The sequence below is a fragment of the Haliotis cracherodii genome, unplaced genomic scaffold (assembly GCF_022045235.1).
Source record: "Haliotis cracherodii isolate W230 unplaced genomic scaffold, xgHalCrac1.p SCAF_1, whole genome shotgun sequence".
Taxonomy (NCBI): domain Eukaryota; kingdom Metazoa; phylum Mollusca; class Gastropoda; order Lepetellida; family Haliotidae; genus Haliotis; species Haliotis cracherodii.
The window spans coordinates 44,028,069-44,044,912 of record NW_027266264.1 but is presented as its reverse complement, the minus strand read 5'-3'; the positions used below and the strand labels follow the sequence as shown (position 1 = coordinate 44,044,912).

General features: G+C 38.2%; 1 protein-coding gene across 4 annotated transcripts in view; it reads left to right on the top strand.

Moving 5' to 3' along the window:
- Nucleotides 1-16,844, top strand: part of LOC139478144 (small conductance calcium-activated potassium channel protein-like) — a 456,162-nt gene that overhangs the window by 156,694 nt on the left and 282,624 nt on the right. The gene's annotated exons all lie outside the window — the stretch shown is intronic.

Genomic DNA, 16,844 nt, shown 5'->3' with positions numbered 1-16,844 from the left:
TGTCGTACATATCTATTTTTTCTGCCATATCTTTATACACATCCTCGGTTTGCATTTCCATCAACAAAGAATCTGTGTCAGTATATAAAACCTCGCATCTATCGCCGTATTGCTTCTTAAGTTCGTTGTAATAAAAGTCATACATTAAGTGTTTTGACAAGTTGAGAATACTCATACCAACGTACACCCGTCTGTTGAATTTTATATTACTTTTCTGCATATGCAACGCAGCTAAGTCGTTATCAAATATCTTGCTTCTGTTAAAAGCCGGACTGGCTATAAGTTTCCTGAGTCTTTCTTCCTCATTAGATCTGACTAATTTAACATCAACACGCTTCCTTAGATTCTCCATAGTTTTACCAAATACTGAGTTATTCATGAGCTTATACAGATTCTTTTCGAAATTGCTGGTAGCTATCTTTCTTAAATCTGTGTTCAGCCTTATATAGGGCTCCATCCAAGGGCTTTGATCGAACTTTAGAACTCTGTGTATTTTTTAAAGTTTTGTACCTAATGATAGATATAACTGGAGATTTCTGTAGTGAACTATATATTTTGTTTTATCCATCAAATTTGGTACGTGTTTTTCTACATTAGCTAACCTACTATTACCCATCAAGGAGCGTTGATATTCCGACATCCAGTCTTTATTAACCATTAATCTTTCTGGAGCTAGTGGATAACTGTTATGATCTTTATGTAACGAACTTGGATATTCCAAGTCAACTTCTAGTATGTACCCTTTATTCACATCATTCACATTGACATCATCGACCCATTCAAAACCACCCGTGGGTAAAGGTTGACTCATAGCCCATCCGTACAAATTGTTAGCGTCGATATATAATATGTGCGTGTCGGGTTTACTCGGATCATATCCTTCCACTAATTTATTATAAGCCTTAGAATACCTTTTGGCTGCCATCGATATACCCCCTCTTAATCCTTTCTCAATCCGTGAGTAGTTTTAGTTCTACGCCGGTCCTCTTCAACAATGCATCCCACGATAGTCCGGGACTGGAATAGTACCATGCCGGGTCCAAGCCGTATTGTTTAAAACACGTCTTTCCAAATATCTCGAATATATCGGCGAGTAACAGTACATCGGTTTTTAAGTACAGATCATGATAATCGCCTAAATTCTTGCAACCTAATTTATCCCAGACCGTCAGAGCATGTTCATAATCAGCATCAGTTATTTTAGATTCTGTTAAGTTACTATTGAATGATTCGAGGGGTGGTAATTCAGTTTCTTTGAATCTAGACCAATCATCCATATATTCGTAAGGATATACACCTTTTCTCAGCAATAAATGACGAGTTATCTTATCGGTATATTGATTTGTTATCGCAATGTCATCGGGATTGTTCGCATTAGCTAAATTGTCCAGGGAAGATAACAGAAACTGTACGGAGTCTATGAATCTATCTCCATAACTTTGCTTTATTCTAGATTTCCCATCCTTGTCCGTATAATGTAAAGGTTGAGTCAACGAGAATGATATGTATTTTTCCATATTGTTAGGAATGCACGTTAAACCGCCGTCGGTCTTTGAGATAGCTTGCATAATGAGATGTGAATCGTATCCCCTAAGGTTATAAAACACAACGGGGATGGGTATTGTTTGAGAATTAATTTTTAGTTTCAAGTTACACTCGTTATGAGCGGCTCCCCGATAATTACCCGTGACGTGGCAATGATCTCTTACGGAATCCCCATCTGGGGGTTTATTACAAACATGACAACTCGTTGACTTCTTATAGGCCCTCCAATCATCCCTCGTCATACACATGGGTTTCTTACACGATAATTTTTCCCTGATTATTCTCTCTTCATTTTGTAGATATTCTAGAAACTTTCCCGCTGCATCGTGACCTGTAAATCACGGGAGTGTTTGTTTTCCCATCATACCTTAAAACTATATATCCAAACCCACAAGGAATATGTTCTTGAGTTTTGTACGTAAAACTACCATGATTATCTTGATTGCTACGGTTGGTATTTTCTATGGGTTTGATAAGCACTTCGAAGTCGGCATAAATTATGTACGGTACTGGCATTTGATTACAATAATGTTCAAATTTTAATATATTTTTTCCCTCTTTAGGCATATCGACCCTGATAGCGGTCTGTCCAACACCTCTGCAGTCTTCTTTATGCGCTTCTAATAGATCTTGTCTGCTGTACCCATGTAGGCATCTTTTGCAGAAATATTTCTTTCTAGCATGTTTTGTTTGATCGTATAATAGCCTGTTTAAACTCTTTATCCATGTATAATGATATTTTCCATCTTTTTCGATCAGAAATGAATTGATTCTGGGAATATGTTCCGGAGCGGAGCTTATCCTGTGTACAACAATTCCTTTAGAATGTCTGAAAACATTTATAGCTAAATTATTTTGCTTTTCCACCTTATCAATTTGTGATATTGGTGTAGCTTCGTCTATACCATCGAAGTTGAGTCCATCGTTTTGGGAATAGCTAGAAGGTCTATCCGGATGCTTGTCTACGGGGAACAATGCAGATCTTATCATCATTCTTAAACAGTCATTTATTTTTTACGTTAATCATGGCTTTTTTCTTCTTATAATAGGGGGGTAAATCTATATAAGATCCAACTTTGAAGGGCATATAATTCGCTATATCTAAATATAAACTATCGATTTTATCCACACCCCAACCCGAACCTCTATTAGTCCAGCGTTCTAAAGTTTCCTGTATTCTCTGAATTGATGTATCTAATGATGCGTTTATATTATCAGATTCGGTTATAACTTCTTGATTGCTACGGAAATATGGTTTGGTATATTCAGTGCTATCGTCTGCGTTACTTTTACTCAATGACATTTTAATCGTCAGCTGGTATTTTATACTATGTAAATCATCTATCTCCTTGTTAATTTTACTCGTTATGATGGGCTTAATATCGTTGGAATTAATATCCATCTTCCAACCTCTTAGATATTTACCAACGCCGGCGGATGTGGGTACAAATATTAATTCTTGTTGTTTATTCTCAACATCATTATCAATATCATCATTATTATCAATATCTAGTAAAGCGATCAATTCAGCTCTTCTCATTCGAGAATAACCTCTCAGCCCACTGTTTCTCGCTTGAGCTTTGAGTTCTCTAACAGTCTGGGGTTTGTTGTATTCCAAACCGAGTAAGGTAATCAATTCAGCTTTTCTCATTCGAGAATATCCACGTAGACCATGTTGCTTTTGCCATAGCCTTCAACTCTCTGACAAAAACCATTGTGGTTAAATGGTATATGCAAAATGAGACAAATGTCTAATTGGTTGTTTTTCATATATCTAAATACGTATTCTCCCCAACCTATTCCCCTCATTGATGTAATCTCTCTTCGTAGCATAAATAATCTGGTTCCTGACCATATCAGCACCTTGTTCCTTACATAAACAATAATGACCTTTGACCCCTATCCCGCATACAGAACACGTATAGTTTATGTTTCTGTGCCTGATGTAATAATTGTGTATACCGCAGTAAATTTCAACACAGAGTCGGTTACATAGAGTTTTTTTCCCCATGAGTGTAAATTTGCAATGATTCATGGTTTATACATCTATCATATCATTTGTCTAAATGCAAATCACATATACACTATTGATTAGGCAGTCAGCCAACGCTATTTATAGATTAGCTCTCCTCTAACTAGGTCATGGTTTATGTGTAGCCACAGCTGTCACTCTGGTTGTTTATGCGTAATTGTATAGCTGGAAATCAATACAGCAGATAACCCCAACATGATAAATTTTACCTCGCGGTTCTTTTGTTCCTCTGACGATGTATAAAACTGACTCATTGTTGGTCTCGGTATTGGGTCGATTTTTTTCCCATAAACGAGGAAGTATTCGTGCATGGCAGATTCGACATCCTTAAACGTTTGAATTGAATGTCCTTCCTTACGCATTTCTTCATGAATAAAATCTAATCTCTTCATTCTCTGCCGCGTATATTGTGACTGGGCTGCTTGGAGTTGTTCCATTGCTTCGTTATGTCGTTTACGCTCCTCTTCAACTTCTTTAGCGTTTGATTCCCTCAAAGTAGAAAATAAATAATTACTCCCCGAAAAAGCTAGAGCATTAACAATAGCTCCACCGACCATCATCACAATTGTTGCCATAGTAAGTAATATAAAATATTCAAATGTTTATATGAATATAATATATTCAAATGTTTAATTACTTCATTATGTCTTCCGGGATAAGTCCTTGTTTGATGAGCATATCCTTCGTTGCCATAGCCAATCCAATATCCAGAATCATCATACCAATATCAAATCCATTAAAATCTAGCTTTGGAGGTGTGGCTTTAGTAATCATTTTAGCTATACGGGCATAGCCAATGGCCAAGCCGGTGACCACCGCTGAATGATACGTTGCGTTTACCAACATTTTACCGTCTGTAACTGGAGTAGTCATGCTTCTTATAGCATTATATGAGGGCTAACCTCTAATTGAACTTGTTGTTGCATTGGGGGTGACGTTTTCTCTTCTCCGGTCTTATAAAAGAACCATACAGCCGCTATACCAGCAGCTCCTACTAGTGCCCATGTTTTAATCGGATTAATATTTGAATTATTTATTAATTTCGCTTTCCTCGAGAGTCCTCCCTTTCTTCCTGCAGCTATTTTTTTGGGGTGCTTAGTACCTCTGGGTTGTTTTTGTGTTTGTGGTGGTGGTTCCTCATTCACATGTGGTGGTGGTTCCTTATTCACTCGTTGTTCCGCAATCTGTTGTGCAGTTATTTCCTCGTTCACTTGTTGTTGCGTTTTCACAATCTGTTGAGTCTCCATTATTTATTTAAACTTTGTTCTTTATATTATTAAGTGGGCACGTATGTTTAAATTGACAATACCTAGCCGTTATTAAAGCTGTGGTGAGTGGAGCTAAAAACATTCCATATCTATGATAAAACTCACAGCTCACTGAGCTTATAGCGTGTTCGATGAATGGGTCTTTCTCGAGAGATTCGCATAAATACATGCGATGTTCTGTCGGGATAGGGAGAAATGTACTAGCTACGACTGTGTATAGTTGTAACATAGCCGAACCTATCGTTTTAGTCATGGTAGCTCCCAGTTTTGCTATATTTACTACATTTTACTATAATTTTGCTACATTTTGCTATGATTTTGCTATAATTTTGCTAAGCAATTGCATAAGCAGCTGGTTGATCGGTTTTTAATACGAGTTTACAGTGCTTCGTTGCCGATAACATTTTTCTGACTTTATCTCGTTCGAGCTTGGTATAAATGACATCATTTTCGCGTAAACATTCCTCGAATGAATCTCGAATGAAAGAGTGCTACCCATTTGGTTTGCTCTCTGAGATCTTTCAGGACAGACTTGTGTTTTTGAGTAAGTACCCAAACGCTATGTTGAGTATGCCGACCGGAGAATGCTAAATACGAAAGCATATCTTTCTTTTTTGTGAGTTCTTTACTCGCGCTGCAGTCGTCTATTACGAAAAGAGTTGATTCTTCTTTGTATTTTTCGTGACATACTCATAAACAGTCTTGTAAACGATCGCCCGGATCGACTCTGTGTACCCCGTCGTCATTCATTACCCGATCTCTCGATAAGTATGTTTTATTGACACTTATAGTCGGGCACAGAATAATAATATGATTGAAAACGTCCCGATAATGACTTTGTAAAATATCTAGAATAAAAGCTGTTTTTCCACAGCCCGTTTGCCCGCATATGATAGCGCAGTGCGGATCTTTAGGTAAAAGATTATTAATAGATTGCTTGCACAAATCGTCCATTCTGTATAATAAGTTGCGCATCCATAATCACGTACAAATATATGTTTAATTTACCAGCTGATTCCTGAAGCTTCGTTATCTGTATAGTGACACCCTCGCTAGCATTTTCTATTCTCCTCCCACTGCCGTGTAGTTGGTCATCGTCCGTTGTTCGCATGTTGAGCCATAGCGCGTACTTCGTGGTGAGGTATTCACCCATCGATACACTCCTGAGAGACAGATCTTTCACGACCGCGATAACTTCCGGGGAACGTTTTATAGAAGGAAGTTTTTTAATCTCATCCCACTGGTGATACGCTAGCATTCCTTGGCTATATAGTTGATTAGGAACGCCCTCGATAGTCAATTCTACTTTTGTAATCTTGGGATTGTAGAACTTCTCGGTATTTCTTTTAAATGCATCGGAGGGGTCCTCGAACAACATCAAAATACCCTTCAACGACCTCGTGGGCACGTTTAGATTGATATTCCACATCGTATCTATTTTGTCCCTCGTGATCCTTTGGTGTCGCAGTACGCGATCGTACAAAATGGCTAAACTTCTGGTATAATGGTTACGAATTTGTCTGGCTAATTCGGGATCCGTTATCATATCGTACTCTAGTGAGATATTGTCAATGGAATAGCTAGCATCTTCACCACCGGTTCTGATTACTCTACCGTAGTCATTAAAAGTGAGTTCGTATTCTAACCTATCGCCTAGGGATGCTTGATAAAAGTGCATGTGTGAATCTAGTAATTCAAAATCTAGGGGAACATAGAATCGGTTACCTAATGCGTCGGCAGCGGCCTTATCTTTTACGACGGTATCATCTCCATTATCAGCACCCACGCGCAGTCTCAGTGCGTTCCGATTACAAATACCTTGGTACTGTAAGTTTTCACGCTCTTTATCCGTTCTCCAGAGATCCATGTAACAATAGTATACATCGCTATCGTCGATACACAAAACCTCATTACCGCTAATTTTAATCACGATTTTCTTAACGATAGCACGACCTATGTTCTGAACGGGCTCCCTGTTAACGTCGGTAGAAGTCAAAATAATCGTAAATGCTAGTCGGACAGATCCCGGAACTAACACATCGTGTGCGCCGAGATTAGGAAAGCGAACCAGAAGCGTTTGATTCTGATCGATGGTACTCTGGTTATTAGTTATAGTTACAGACTGACGAATTACTTTAATCCCTAATGGATCTCGAAATCTACGTTGTGGGTTTAACTTGTGTCCGTATTGCGAAGACATTGTTATATTGAAAACATGTACCCTATGTTTAATATAAAAATGGATGATATTGATCTAGATACCTTTGATGACTTTGATAACCAGAATCCAATCGAAGATACTGATGAAACCAGCTTTATGAATCTTAACAATGAAATTTTACAATCATCCGTAAATGATGAACTTTTGCAACCAGCTGTTGATGATTATTACGATACCTTTAAAGATGATAGTCCTATTGGTCGTGATTATTCAAAGTTATAGATAGTAGAGATAGATAGTTAAGAAATATTGCGACTGCGTGGCGAACCGGATATTGATCTTATGCATTATCGTACTAGTAAGACCCTAGCCTTGTCTACGATAGCCGGTAAACACGGCATCAGCACTGTTCGTGATAAATTAGGTTTTGTGGACTACTCGCGGCTTTCCGCGAAGACTACTAAGGTAATTTGGAAGCTTCCTCAAAGGTGGCCTTGGACGGACTCGAAGAAATCTTGGGTACCTACTACGATAATTCCACGTTTCAGGTACCATCCTCGGAGTTCAGTATTAGGGAATTACGAGGTCTTTACAAGGCAATGCGAACAATGCGGGGAGAACTCATTAATAATATAGCCAAGATATCTGAAATCGACAAGCATATAGCTTACGAGAAAACAAAACTTGAACAGGCGGGCGATGAGTTCAGTAGACGCCGCGTAGCGGAAAGATTGCGTAACTTAGAAGACGAAAGATCGGCCCGCCTCGAAGCGGCTTCCAGTAATAGAAAGGCACTTCGTTCACAAATCAGTCGAATTCGAGAAACTAGCGATCAAGTCCTCAACGATGACACTACACTGGTCGATAAAATTAAAACATTGTTCAGAGAACAGGGAATAACAATTGCCAGTATTTTAACAGCATTGGGATTTATTATATCGACTTTGACTCTCGCGTTAACCGTCGGATGGTATAAAAGAGTGGATAAAAAAGCATTTAAAAGCATTAGGTTCAGCACTGGGAAAGCTCGCTGAGAAAGCCGCGGCCACACTTCCCGGTATAATAGGGAGTATTGTGTCCTGGCTCTTGAATTTATTAGCTAAGACCACCACTTGGCTTAGTCAAAACTTGTGGGCACTGGTCGTAGCAATGGCAGGGCTGTTGTACGTATCCGCTAAGAACTATTTAACCAAATCATGAGTAAACCAACCGCGACTCCACCTAATACAAGCGCTGTTTTTTCATCGATATGTTGTTGATTTTTAAGCGGATATGTGGTGGCACTTGTGGTTGTGCGTTAGTAGATGGTTGAGTGATAGTTGGTGTTTGTGGCTTGACTATTCCCTTTTCATCTATGATTGTTTGCGTTATTAATTCGGTATTAATATCTGAATTTATACCTGTTTTTTGTTGATCAGTAGCAATAACAATTTTATTATTATAACCGATCACTTGACCGATCTTAAGTTCCATATTACTCGGAGACATGTATAGTCCTGGCGCATAAACGAAGGCCATTTTGGATTGAGCGTACTGTAATACATCTTGAAAACGTTTTATAGACGATTGTATGTCAACTAGTGAAATAATGGCGTCTTCCAAGTTTGCGACAAACTGTTTTTGCGCATCGAACGCCGTCCCAGTACCGATAATGGACGTTCGTGTTTGCGATGGCGCACCGAGAATTGCCCATACATAAGTTCTTATCGATTCATTCACTTTTTCTAATCCTGGGTTAGTAAAATTATTTTCTGTTTTTTCATTAAGAAATTCATTCCAAGCGTCTGTTGTATCGTTTGGATGCACAAACTTTGTTATAATATAAGGAATGCCACTCTCAAAGTTAATGCGATCTGCTCTAAACTGTTTATTTTAGAGAGAGAGAGCAAAGCTTGAAGGGATCACACCCTCTTTAATTAAATAATCGCTTTTATCTTTAATAGTTCTTTGTCCAGAGTACGGAATACCTAGACCATGGCCATGCCAATCTTTACTCGTAGAAACATTAAATTCATTACAAATATGTTCGAAGGCCCTCTTTTCATCAATATTATTTGCGTGATTCCAGGCTGGATCCAGCGGTAATGGAGCATTAATTTCCTTAAGTATACGTCTAATCTGATAGTACACGTGAAATAATATAAGAGACTTAAATAGTTTAAATCCTGGGGCATTAACAGATACGCCACATCCCGTTGTGGCACACCATACGGCAAAGTTTAACTGATTCTGCCAAAATTGCATCGGATTGTGAAACCAATCGTGCACCATTTTATCGCTAGTTGCCATGAAACTGTATTTTTCAAAGATATCGTGGAATTTAACAGTAAACTCAGCACCAGAGGCAGTTACTATAATCTATTGATTAGTAATGTAAGTTGATTTCATATTTAAGTTATGATATACTATCATTGTATATTTAATATGTATGTTACACTCCCAGGAATAACAAATGGTCAGTCTATTGAACTGCTTCATACTATCGATAACTCGGGTAGACAACTCAAAGTAGCTCTATGCGATGTAACGTATTACCCGCAGTGGACCAATATAAATGCTGTGAAAAGAAATAATGAGATTTTCACAATATTTAAAAAAAATGAAAAATATGTTATTGACAAATCCATTATTATACCTGATGGGTATTACAGCGTATGCTCACTCAATGATGAAGTTTTTAAGCCTAATGGAGCTAGTCTCACACAAAATGAGTCAAATGGGATGTTAAAATTCGACTGGAGAAAAAGGTGTACAGATTTTAATTAACTTATCAGCTACACTTGGATTTGCATGCGTAATTAACACAATATACAAGTCATCAGATCAAATTACCCGATTTAGTTCCCTATAAAGAGTTGTGCATCCATCTTGATCAAATAAGCACGACGGATAATATTCAACTAGAAAGTCCTTCAACTCTGCTCAGATCTGTTCCAGTGAAAAATGAAAAATATAATAGCGGTAGAACGGAATCTTTCTCATCATTACAATATAAAAAATTGAAGAGGGGTATTATTTCAGACCTCAAAATTTCTGTATTAGATGTAAAACACCAACCTGTACATATAGGATACTTAAGTGTAACACTCCATATTATAAATAATGGTTGATGCATCAGGCCCTGGAACGATAAGACAATGTAATACAATTGCGCTTTCCGATCTCGGAGACACAGAAGGATTCGTTCGGTAAACCCAGTACCGATGGTAAGTTATAGGCTTTACACTTACACGATAATGTATACAAGCGGAAAGAAGTTACATTCACGGGTAATCTAGAAGATTTAAGCGATGTCAACGTTAGTAGACTCATTAAAAACACTTCGTACAATATTATTCTCAACGGCGAGAATAAATGGACTATGGTCAAAGCAAACATTGAGTGGCTATTGAATATCGTCATTACCCCACCTTATGTGATGATGGGTAAGGGACATAATTTAACTAAGATAATAAATAGTGGTATCGTACTCGCGGCCTATATCCCGTCAAAACGAAAAAGTGTGTTAGTCACTCCCCTGCCAGAAGACCCCGGTCATATGTTATATAGTCGTCCGGCAATCCAAAATGTTAGATTAAATTTGGTTGCTGAATTCGATGATATTAAAGTTAACTTGTGTGCAATACCTAATATTTCTATGCTTATTATTGAAGTCTTGTTCGGAGATGCACCGGAAGATGCCATCGAAATATTACCAGGTCTATCGATTAAATGGCTCAAGAAACACGAGCGTCGACGTTGCAGTATTACGTTGCAGTATTACGTTGATAGTATGTCGGAGCATCAACCGTTGCAACCCTCGAGGGGGTCCAAATTATTAAAAGTGGTAGTATTTCTCTTACTAAGATATTCTTGCCATATAATATACATTTGATAAGGTTGATGTTTACTCTAAAAACATTTAAGCAAGACCAATTAAAGACTATTATATATTCGTAATATACACTATGAGTTTATATCCGGCGCTCGATGAAGCAATTGAAAAGATGGAAACTGTTGATGGATTTCGATTACATCAAATAAGCGACATAAATCATCGAATAGAGAAGGATAGGGAGTTGAGACTTGGATTGTATAAAAAGTATCGCAGAGCCGTGAATGCTCTGGACGGAGTTGACACCGCGCTTGTAGCAGCTGGCATGGGACTCGGTGTAGCCGGTGTCGGTTTACTATCAACTATAATCGTGCTCGGCATGGAAATAGCCGCTGGAGTCTCAGGACTGGCAGGAATAACGATAAAATTCATTTCTCGTAGGTTACAAAAGAAAGCATTGAAACACGATAGTATTCAAATACTCGCCGAAGCAAAGTTGAACAGCATTGAGGATCATATTTCGACAGCAATGGTCGATTGTAAGATATCCGAGGATGAGTTTCGTTTAGTGTTGTCAGAACTCACCAAATACAACGAAATGAAGCAGGAGATTCGATCAAAATCTCATTAGACCAGTGGTATTAGCGAAGACGAGAAAAAAAAGTTCATAGAACAGGGGAGGCAACAAGCGCGTCAATTATTCTGTGCCAAAACCAAAGAACTGGTTGGAGATTAAAAATAGATTGCTTACTATCGTTTGATCACATTTAGACAAATGCTTATATAAATATATATAATAATGGAGATCGAAAAAGCTATTAAATGGAGAGAATTACCACAAGGTTTTTGTTATATCAGTGATGTCAAACCAACCAAATACGGTTATCAATTGTTTCTTATCAGTTTACAAGAAGAGTAGTTATATAGTCTGGTCTCCTAGTAAAATGAACGAAGAACTTAATAAAAATATTGAATATCACTTTATTGATAAAAATAATGAAGAATATTTTTATTACCATTTAAGCTCATCTAAAGCAATGATTGGCCCCAGGTATTGGTGAGCTAGAGCCAATTTAACTTAATCTCATGACAATCATTGAATCGCATAATCATTTTGGCATAAAAAATTCCCTCTGTAGTAGCGGTATAGGTATATAAATCCAGCTCCAGTGGGGTTGCGGCAGAACCATCATTACCTATACTACTTCTTGGCCATCTTTTAACCAAATCAAGCAAAATTAGGTTATCTGCAGTTGATAGTGGCGCCTAACATATATCTTATTTTGTTTTTGTGGCGATATGAATTTTGACCTTGACATGACCTCTACATTTTTGTTGCGCCCTTAATTTTTAATAATTCAACTTTATGCAACAAATTTGTTTTCTGAAAGCATATAGACAATGGAAACATGAGAATGATTATAAGTGCTGTCATAAGATCAGATGTTAAGGTTACTATTTAAAAATTTCTCACTGAAGCTTTTGGTTACATTTTCTCTTAAGGTATAATTTTTATATCACTGATCTTGGTATAAGATTTTCAATATATACTACTCAAAATTTGATAAGGATCGTAGATATTTTCCTTAATAAAAAAACCCAAAATAACTGCATAACTGGCAATATTGTGTTCAAGTGAAATCAAAAACGTCTCCAACACACGTGCACGTGCATTCCATGCCATGGGAAATGCGTTTCACATCACAGTTCATGCTTTTGCTACCATTGCACGATTTCCAATCAGGCAACGGCGTCTGATTCATTCTGAAACTGTAAACTCAATTGAGTGTTTACACTACGTTTATCTACGCAATGCCCCCTCAACGTGTAAGGCGTCGCCTGACGACAGAACAACCGAGCAGATGTATTGGAATGCTTGATGCCGGCTATTCACAACGTGACGTTGCCAATGCACTAAACGTCAGCCAGAGCGTTGTAAGCAGGGCCTGGTCCCGACAGCAAAATTTTGGTACAGCAGCACACCGACATGGGGGTGGTCGTCAGAGGTCGACAACCCAACGCCAAGATCATTTTGTGGCTCTTCGTCATCCCTTCTGGACAGCAACCACCCTACGTAACGACCTCCTGAACGCCTCGGGGGTGAATGTGTCCACTCAGACGATACGGAATCGTCTTCACAATGCAGGTCTCTACTCGAGAAGGGCATGTGTCCGAATCCCCCTGACTGTTCGACACCGGCGGGAGCGATTGGAATGGGCTGAAGATCATGTCACTTGGACACGGAACGATTGGGTTCCAGTTCTGTTCACCGATGAGTCCAGGTATTGTTTGGACTTTACAGACAGGAGGCAGCGGGTGTGGCGACTACAACGTGAACGTTTCCATGATGCCAACATCAGTGAACATGACCGTTATGGTGGTGGTTCCATCATGGTCTGGGGTGGAATCAACAGAGATGGAAGGACAGATCTTCATGTCCTGGAGAGAGGAACAATGACGGGGGTGAGGTACCGGGATGAGATCCTCGATGTGTACGTCAGACCCTACGCTGGTGCTGTTGGCCCTGAGTTCATCCTGATGGATGATAACGCCCGTCCTCATTGCGCCAGGGTGGTTGAGCAGTACCTTGAGCAGGAGACAATTGTCCGCATGGATTGGCAAGCGCGCTCGCCGGACTTGAACCCGATTGAGCATGTCTGGAACATGCTGCAGATTGCCCTTTCACGCCGTAGAGCACAACCCACGACTTTGGCAGAGCTCGGACATGCCCTCGTGGAAGAGTGGAACATCCTTCCCATTGGGAACATCCGGGTGCTTATTGACAGCATATCTCGACGTTGTCAGGCCGTCATTGATGCAAGGGGAGGTGATACTCGATATTGACACTTCATCGACTAAGTGTAATGATGGACTCTCCCTCATAACTGTGTAATTCTTTCTCTTGTTTGCTGTTAACATTTTTTAATAAAATGCCTTTTGGTGTTTGCAGATTTCAAACATTCCATATTGATACAAGTTCATGCCGTTCATGAATTTTCATTCATAACATGATTAAACACGTTTCTGAGTCAGAGTCATGTCTTTTGTTATGTTTGTGGTAACTTACACAAATATCACCTAGTGATCCTTAACAAATTTTGAGTAGTATATAAAGCTTTTGGTCCAAATGAGAGAAAAGGTGGTGATGGGTCTGGTCCCATATTTGCATGGGATGGAACATTTCAGACATTTCTAGTCTGAATGTGTTTGTCAGATACGTCAGACTGGATGTTTTCTGCAGCTGATACTTTATGTCAATATTTGCCAACGTTACAGAAGTTAGTTTATGGAAGGCATCAAAATGGAAACTTTATTTTTCATAAAACAATTTGAAACAATTGCATGCAAACTTTGTGTTGCATTACTTTGACTGTTCTTAATTGTGACAATGTTTTTTCCAACTGCATTCATTGTCGAAATTACAAAATATTGTTGAAATTTGATGCTGTTTACATTTGTGTGGATACTTTCCTTCTCAATATTACCACAAGGTCTTCGAATGTAATTGTGTGGAGCAAATCTTGTTAAGTGGCAGTCTTTATTGACATTTAATACTGTTATCCAGGTGAGCTACAGTGCAGGAGCACTATTTGAGAAGCCCCCTGTGAGGTTATGAAACATGGCTGAAATTTAAGGAAATTGCAAATTATTTCATGAAAAATCAGAAAATTTTCCAATTGCATGAAATGGATGATATTTCAATTTCAAGGTCACATAATGGGCAGAACAGATCTCTTGGGTGAGATCTTATTTTCAGAATATTCTTGATCACCTGCAATATAAGTCATTGGTCACCAGAAACTTGGTTGTCAAAACATGAAATGAAAGCACTTTCTTCTGAACTTGCCATTGTTCAAGGTTATGTCAAGGTCATTCATACATTGAAAAACTTGCAAACAGACTGTGTTATAGTGTGCTACATATGCTTTCAATTTAAAAGTTTTCCAGCAGCTCTTGGTTGAGATTTGAATGTCAAGGTCTTTAAAACAGAAATGTTTAAATTTTCTTTGTTATGTTAGAGACATTTAACTTTCTGTTGCCAAGTTGTACTACATTCTTCCAAGATGTACTACATTCTTCAAATGTCGTCTGATTTGGTAACATGATTCATGTTTCTGGTGGGATGTTTTTTGGGAATTCAGGAAAAGGAGGGGATAGGTCTGATTTTGTTTTTTTGTCTGACGCTTTTCTTTGGTGAAACCCAAGAAAAGTGATGGCTGACAGATCAAAGATCCTTACTGAAACTAATCTAGATCTCAAACACTAGGACCTGTGAAGATCTGGGTTAGAATAGGTCTTCAGCAACCCATGCTGGGCCGTAAGAGGCGACTAACGGGATTGGGTACTCTGGCTTGTTGACTTGGTTGATGCATGTTATCGTGTCTCAGTTGTGTAGATTGATGCTCACGATGTCAGTCACTGGATTGTCAGATTATGTACAGACTGCCATATTATAGCAGCATTAAACAACATATAAAGAAACTGAAACCCCAGACCAGTTGCTGCAAGCAATATAGGCTAAGTGACACAGGTCACCTTGAACTACCAATCCCTGATATTGTTGTGTGTATGAGCTTAACTCACTTAGCCGACTTGATCTATAGGGATATGTTAAGCTGTACACTGAGTACAGGTATTTTGCCATGGCAGAAGTAAGAATGCAGTGGGGTTGCTTTTGCTTCTGTGTAAAATACAAACACTTTTACAGAGATCTTGACAGTATGTTAATTATGATAACTGGATATATTTATTGAAAATTCTAACCATGATGGTGACAGTTTCCTGAGATCACCATTCTAGTTTTTCTATGCACATATGACTTGTGCAGTGTTCTGTTTATAGTTCATGTGCAGGCTGGTGACTGATTGGACAATAAATCTTTATCTTTCTACAGTACCTACTTTCATTTAGTTTTGATGATACAGCATTTATTCATTTTCATTGGAAAATTTAGCTGAAATTCTACAGGGAGGCCAAAATAAATTTGGCAACTTACATTTAATTGTCTTCTCATATTTCATTCAACTACCTTGAAATTAAAAAAGATGATCTAACTTTGGCCTGCATGTGGGAATCCATATCTTTAGCCACTATGCCACCCTTCACTTCAAGCAGCTTCTCAGATATGTGGCAACATTGCATTACCGGTAACGCAATTTACTAGGTGACAGGGTATACTAAGTGTATGTGTGTGACAACACTGTTACTAACTCATTTGGATATACGTTTTAACAGTAACAAACAAATGAAATATTCTTCAAGCATAATGGTACTGGTAACTTGTGATCTGAAGGTGTGCCCCTCCTTTTCCAATAACCTGTATCAGCGCTTGATGTACTTTGTAAGTTAATATCATATGTCTCAGGTAATATATTGTGCACCATGCATGTTGTATTTTCCATTTGAATTCAGAATGGTACATATAGTTTGACCCTGTATTCTGTGCTGATGGGATTTGCAATGCATCAGTTGTTTCAGGTTTCATTCTTCATTGATAATGTACATTGATCTCATGCAGGCACTCTTGCACACACATACACAGAGGCAGACATCCATGTCAAATGTCATGTGAACTTGTTGTATGAAAGCTCACATGCACCACAAATGAATTATTAACTGTTTGAAAGACACATAAGACAGGAATGTAGATGTGAAAGCCATAACCCTTGGATGTTCTTTATGATGTTATTTAGAACATTTCTCTCCTTACCACCTGTTTGTGTCCCCTTTCCCTGTTGGTTTGAATGTGTTTTCACCATAACAGAGCTTTATGAGTGGTATATATATATATAACAGCTTTCTTAAGAAATAACATAATTGTAACCCAGCTGATATATCATCTTTACTATATTCTTCAGATTATTTTATAGACTTGTTCCTACTTCCACTTGAAAGATCTTCTTTAACAATTATTCAAATTTGAGCAGCTTATTATATTATTGTAGTTCAAATGACTCAGAGAACTAATGACTGATTAAGAATCAAACTTTATTAATGTAATACTAATACTATTTCCTGTGATAT